Below are 6,840 nucleotides of genomic sequence, written 5' to 3'. Positions count from 1 at the left end.
AACAAATTAAGAGAGCAGAGTGGGGGAGGGTAGGATTTTCCATGTGTTGGGTCACTCTGAGAAGATGCTGTTTGAATGATAGAGAGTTAGGTATGGGGATATTTGGGGGAAGGGTATTTCAGGCAAATGAATCAGCAAGTGCACATTTGGTAGTGGGCCTGGTGTATTCAAGGAAGAGCATAGAGGGCACAAGGGCTGGACACGTCCATTCACCATCAACTTCCTTATTTATTCTCCGGTCTGTAGCATTTATCACCAACTGACATGGTATAGGTTAAATATTTGCTTATTTTCTGTCTTCTCTTACTAGAATGTAAACTAGGAAAATGAGGACTTAGAACACTACTCGGTACAGTGCCTGGCACATAGTAGGTGCCCAACAAACATTTTGAATGAATGAATGAGTGATTCAGAAACCTGAATCAATAGAAGCTATAAGTTTGTTACAGGTTTTTTTTTTTTTAACTTTGCACATTAATGAGAGAGTGATTGCAAAGTCATTGGCCAGTGTTATTGTTTTATTCTTATCCTAGTTCATTAGCCTCTGAAATCACATAGTTTAACTCCTCTGTGAAGAGCTGAGGCCTGAGGAGAATAAATCACTTGGCAAAGTCAAAGAGCCAGTTTGTAAAAGAGGCCAGTCTGGAATCTGAGTTGCTGAGTTTTCTCTTCACCATAACTCTTGTCGCAATGGAATCCAAATATATTCATTCAGCTTTTGACCATGAATTTAATGCATTTTTTATTAATTTGGTCTATGACTACTGATTATGTTCAACCAGTCTCCAGATCTTCCAGATACAGATTCTCTGTTTCACTTGGTTCACTGCTCCAAGGTGGATGGGAAATTCACCTCTAAAGCTGCTTAACGACTGCAGCTTCTTGGGATTGTCCTAACTTCGCTTTATGGAAATAGCAAGGTATTCAGGGTCTCTAATCTTCCGTGTTCTCTTTTTCAAAAGGGAGATCCTAATGGTATCTTTTTTCCTTTTATACAGATTTAATCATATCAAGTCGATAAAATACTTATCACAAAACCTGGCACATAAAAGTCCCCAACCAAATGTTAGCGATTATCATCAAGCACTTTCAATAGTACAATGGGATAGCATTCAGCTTAAAAAGGAATGAGGATGTTCTCTATATGCTGATGTCAAAAGAAGTCTAAAATACAAGTGTCTTGTTTAGGCTTTATTTTGACTTCTCTCTAATCATATTGAGGGAGATTCATAATCTTATACATTAGAAATGTATTTCCAATTACATTTTAGAAAGACTTCCTGGAGATAGCTAAACTAATCTAAAGTTTATTAAGCATCTACTGGTATGGAACTCTAAAGTATACAAATGTAAAAGCTAGCTAAGTTCAAGGAAATGATAATCTCATCAAAGAAAGGGAACCTGAAGAAACCATTACTAAGCCATGTACATCAAGTATAAAGTGATATATAGTGCTATCAAATTTTAAGTTATTTGCTTATTCTAAACCTTGAGCAGCAGCTCTGTTATAAGTTAAAATTATAGAATAAAATTTAATAATGGAAAAATTGTGTCAAAGTGAATGTTAGTATTATGATTTTTGTTTCTATCAAAGGACTAAATATATAAACTTACTGTTGCCTTTGTCTTTATTACTAATCTTAAGAACTTGGAAAATGTTTAATGTTACTGAACATTCATTTATGAGCTCGACATTTTGTTCCTCTCTGCAAGCCCAGGAACCATCAATTTTTCACTTCAAGTACCGCTTTTATTGTGCAAACTTAGAACAGCGTACTCTATTCTCTGTGTCTGGAAAGTAGAAGTCTTAGGTCATTATTTAGGCCACTTACTGAATTTTGTTCTATTCAGTTACTGAAAGAAGTAATTTTCTGCAATCAAATTTACTGCTACCCCCAAATTACTTACAATTCTTTTGTCAAGGCAAAATATATAGTAAATGTTGTACTTCTAATCTACTAAAGATTGTACTGTGTTGGTAAACCTAAGTGTAATAAGGTGCTACAGTTTTCCACCTAGGAGCATTTACTGATTTTAATTTGTGTGTATTCTAGCAATCCATATTTCCCTCTGGATTTAAGAAATCTGCCCTTATTCTCTTTTTAAAAATATTAGTTTATTTTTCCCTCTGGAGGCAGATAGTTCAAGACTCTGCTCTACAGAAAGACAGGGGAAAGAATTGTCAGACTCACTACTTGATCATCTCAAGATGGTGAATGACTTTGTAGCTATCACATCTAAATTCCACGCAGTAAAATGGAGAATAGTACAAAGAGGAAATAAAACAAATGAATAAAATAAATCTCTTTTTAGAAAATTTCCCAGAATCTATCACATGATGCATCAGCTTACATCTTTTGGCAGAATTTGGTCACTTGACCCAGCTGGCTGCAAGGAGGATGGTAAATGTACTCTTTTTCTGGCAGCCATTTGGCTAGATTAAAATCTATTACTAGTAAAAAAAGGAAACAGGAGAGTGGGGAATAATAAGCAGTCTCTGCCATTACTGTGTCCAGCACAATGGACACTTTTCTCATTTCATTTTTTCTCCCTCTACTCACTACTCACTACAACTTCCTAAAGAGTAGGGACTATCTTGTTCACCATTGTATTCCTAGGTCAAGCTCAGACCAGGCACACAGGAGGCACTTGAAAAATGTTTCTTAAACAAAGAATAGTTAAAAGAAAGAATAGTAATTCAGTTATTCCTAGCCAGAAATGCATATTAAAATAATTTGGGGAGCCATCCCAAAACAAATACTCCTGGGTACACCACCTACTGTGGAGTCAGAAGTCTTAACTAACATGTATATTTTGAAAAAGCTCCCTAATCAACTATGATGGGTATTCCTAGTGAAAAATGTTAAAATATATATATAACAAGAAAAGAAAAATTTATGTGATCTTTCAAAGAACATTAATTGGAGTTTTCTGCCTCATATCCTAAGCAGGAGCAACAGAAACAACTAGTTTGTTCTTAGGAGTTGTGAGAACCATAACATGGGGATGGTTGTCTCTCCTTCCTTCCTCCCTCCATCCTTCTTCCTTCAAAATAGGTTTCCCTTGGGACTCCCCTGGCAGTCCAGTGGTTAGGACTCAGTGCTTTCACTGCCACGGGCCCAGGTCCAATTCCCAGTTGGCGAACTTACATCCTGCAAGCTGTGCAGCATGTGGCCAAAAAAAGTTTCCCTTAGTGAAAGTCTGCTGGGGGACAGCTCTCTACTTTTTAGTCTGATAATGTCTTAATTTTACTCTTAATATAAAAAGTTTTGATGGTTATAAAAGTTGACAGTTATTTTTCCTTAGCATTTTGTAGATCCTTTTTCATAGTTTTATGTTATTTTTTGTGATAATACTACTTTTTATCTGAACACCTTCCTTTGTAAGTAAACTGTCTTTTCTCTCTGGGCCCACTTTAAAATGTTAGACCTGGTTTTGAAGTTCTATATTTTTGGTCTAGTGTCTAAACAGCCAATTTTTTCTGCTTATCCTGCTTATCATATAAGAGTCTTTTGCTTAATCATTATTATGATTTCATCTTTTAAAATTTTAAGATTCATACAGAGATATTTATTATTTTCTATTTGATATTTATAATTACTTAAACATTAGGAGATCCTATACCTGTTTTCCTGTTTTTTGGGTTTTTTTAATTCTTGCTGACCTCAGTCATGGTAGTTTATTTATTTGTGTGTTTGGCAACCTTTGATTATGAGTGTGTATTTTGTTGATCTTAGTCTGTGGGAATTCTAAGTGTCAAAATTTGAGTTGCTTTCCTCCAGAAAGAATTTTTTTAATTATAACATCTTAATGGAGATATAATTAACATATTATATAATTTATCAATTTAAAGTCTACAATTTAATGGTTTTTAGTGGTTTTATATTCACAGAGTTATGCATCCATCACCCCATCACATTTTAGAACATTTTCATCACCCCATCAAAATACTCCTGGGCTTCCCTGGTGGTGCAGTGGTTGAGAGTCCGCCTGCCGATGCAGGGAACACGGGTTCGTGCCCTGGTCCAGGAAGATCCCACATGCCGTGGAGTGGCTGGGCCTGTGAGCCATGGCCGCTGAACCTGTGCGTCCGGAGCCTGTGCTCCGCAACGGGAGAAAAAAAAAACAAAAAGAACTCCTAATCCATTAGCAGTCACTATCTATTTTTCCCCAATCCCCAGCCTCCCTAGGGAACCACTAATCTACATAACACACAGGGGCATACCTGGGAGTGATATTTGGGAGAGGACAGCCCTGAATTGGGTAATGCTTTGTGCTATACAATTGTTTGTCATTAAAAGAGTTGTAAGTCTTTCAAATGCTCTCTACTTAATACCTACCTTACAAGATCAAATTTTTCTCCACTAGAGGATTAAGACATTTCTTTAGTGGAGCTTGCATGTCCTCCAAAAAGAAAATAATTTGTGATATTAATGAAAGTCAATATCAGGGGCTATTTTCAAGTTACTCCAGAAATATAGCAAGGACGTCCTTTATGAGTAATGGTGCAAGGCTAAATTCTGTGCTCCTTAACCAAGACCAAGCATCCCCTTTTCAGTCCATTACCTCTTTTCATAAACTCCCAAGATCTACATCTAACGTTACCTACTTGGCCTTCAGCTTAATGAAAAGTGCCTTTTTCCCAATATCTTTGGCACCATCAGGCCTGACTGTGGAAATCCGGGAAGAGGTGAAGGAGAGGAGACTAAACTGTCTTGACTGGGTGGATTCCTTCTGTTACCTCATTTAATAATTAATCACAAGGAAATAATAAGAAATTTCCACATTGAAATCAAATGCTGGGCTTGAACTTCTCTAATTCTTTCCTTTCATTGACTCTTGCCCCACACAGTGTTAACAGAAACTGACAGCATCCATACAGATCCCCCAAGGTCCCTTTTATTGTCTGTTGTGTATCCCCTCCCCGAGATTCAGTGGCTTCCCCTCCTCCCTCCTTCCCATTCAGTGTGGTTTTGCCTCCTGCAGCACTTAATTGGATCCTTTGTGTGATCAGGCTAATGCTGCCTTCCACAGGACTTTACTTGAAACTGCACCCTTTCTTGGCTTCATCCCCTTTTTTTCTTCTGCTGCTTTCATCCTCTAAGAATTTTTTCCTGAAAAAACTTCCTTAATAAATCACTTGCACATTAAACCTCATCTTAGAGTCTGCTACTGGGGAACTCAAACTAAGTCTCATTTATTCTCCAAATATTTAGAAACAAACATGAAAAAAGGAGCTTGCTTTTGCATGGAAACCATACCATGGGCAAGTCAAAACACAAACTGGAAAAACACATTTGGGACACATGACAAGACACTAATTCCCCTGATATATAAAGAGCTCTTAAGCAAACCAATTCAAAACCACCCAAACCTAACATGGGAAAAGGACATGGACCAAAAATTACAGCAAAGAAAAGATGCATGGCCTAACTTCTCAAAATGAAAGAAATTATTATTAAAATGACAATGAGATATCATATTTATATTACTCAGATTGGCAAAGGCTCTACAAAGTATAATAATACAATGTGAGTTCGGGTATGGGGAAATAAGCACTAATTTTTGGAGGACGTGTTAACTGGTACAATCTCTTTAGGAGTCAGCATTCTATAGTATACCTTTAAAACGCCCAAGAATGGGCTTCCCTGGCGGCGCAGTGGTTGAGAGTCCGCCTGCCGATGCAGAGGACACGGGTTCGTGCCCCGGTCCGGGAAGATCCCACATGCCGCGGAGCGGCTGGGCCCGGGAGCCATGGCCACTGAGCCTGCGCGTCCGGAGCCTGTGCTCCGCAGCGGGAGGGGCCGCAGCAGTGAGAGGCCCGCGTACTGCAAAAAAAAAAAAAAAAAGGACAAGAATTGCCTTTTCAACCCTGACTGCTCTTCCCCATTCTTCTCTTTAAATTCTGTAATAGCATTTGCTGAAGTCTGAATGTTTGTGCCCCTCAAAATTCATATGTTGAAATCTTAATGCCTGTTGTGATGATATTAGGCCTCTGGAGGTGTTTAGATCCTGAGGGGTGGGTGCTTTTATAAAAGAGTCCCGGAGAGCTTGCAAGCCCCCTTCCACCATGTGAAGACACAGTGAGAAGTCTGCGACCCGGAAAAGGGCCCTCACCGGACCATGCTGGCAACTTGATCTTAGGCCTCCCAGCCTGCAGAACTGTGAGAAATAACTTTCTGTTGTATATAAGCTACCCAGCCTGTGGTATTCTGTTAGCAACCTAAGTGTACTAAGTCAGCATTTATCAACCGAAGTTACTTGTTCATTGATTTTCTTATTGTCTGTTTTCTCCTACTAGAATACAATCTCCCCTGGTGCATGTGGTATCCTCCACGCCTGTGCTTGGCATGTAATAAATGCTACATATAGTTGAATCAATAAATCAAGTAGTCGGTACTCACGGTGTGGTTTGAGGTGCCCCAGTGACTCCAGAACATCTCCTTGATAGCCCTCTGCAATGTCTGAAATTCTTACTTAGGCAATCAATGAAGACCGTGAGGGAGCCTATTAAACTATTATTTCATGAAAATCTAAATAGAAGTAAATTAGCTAAGGAACCAGAGCAAGAAAGAAGTAAATTTTCACTGAGGCTGTGGACCAGGTAAGATCAGAATCATGAAGAAGATTTTAATTAATTGCAAGCAAGTAGGTGACAGACTTTGCAGGTAGTGTGGGGAGCCTCACTTGGGAGGTAGAGATTATCCAACCCAAGTAAGACAAGAGACGTCTTAAGAAAGTACAGAGGAGAAACCAGAATCCAAACCAAAGCAGGCAGAGTACTACGGTGTCCGTCACAAAGTTCCAAGCAGGGAAGTGAAAGCAAGGGCACAGAGGAAA

Source organism: Lipotes vexillifer, unplaced genomic scaffold (assembly GCF_000442215.2).
Source record: "Lipotes vexillifer unplaced genomic scaffold, Lipotes_vexillifer_v1.1 scaffold618, whole genome shotgun sequence".
Lineage (NCBI taxonomy): Eukaryota > Metazoa > Chordata > Mammalia > Artiodactyla > Lipotidae > Lipotes > Lipotes vexillifer.
The sequence above is the reverse complement of the archived record's forward strand: the minus strand, read 5'-3'. Positions refer to the sequence as shown.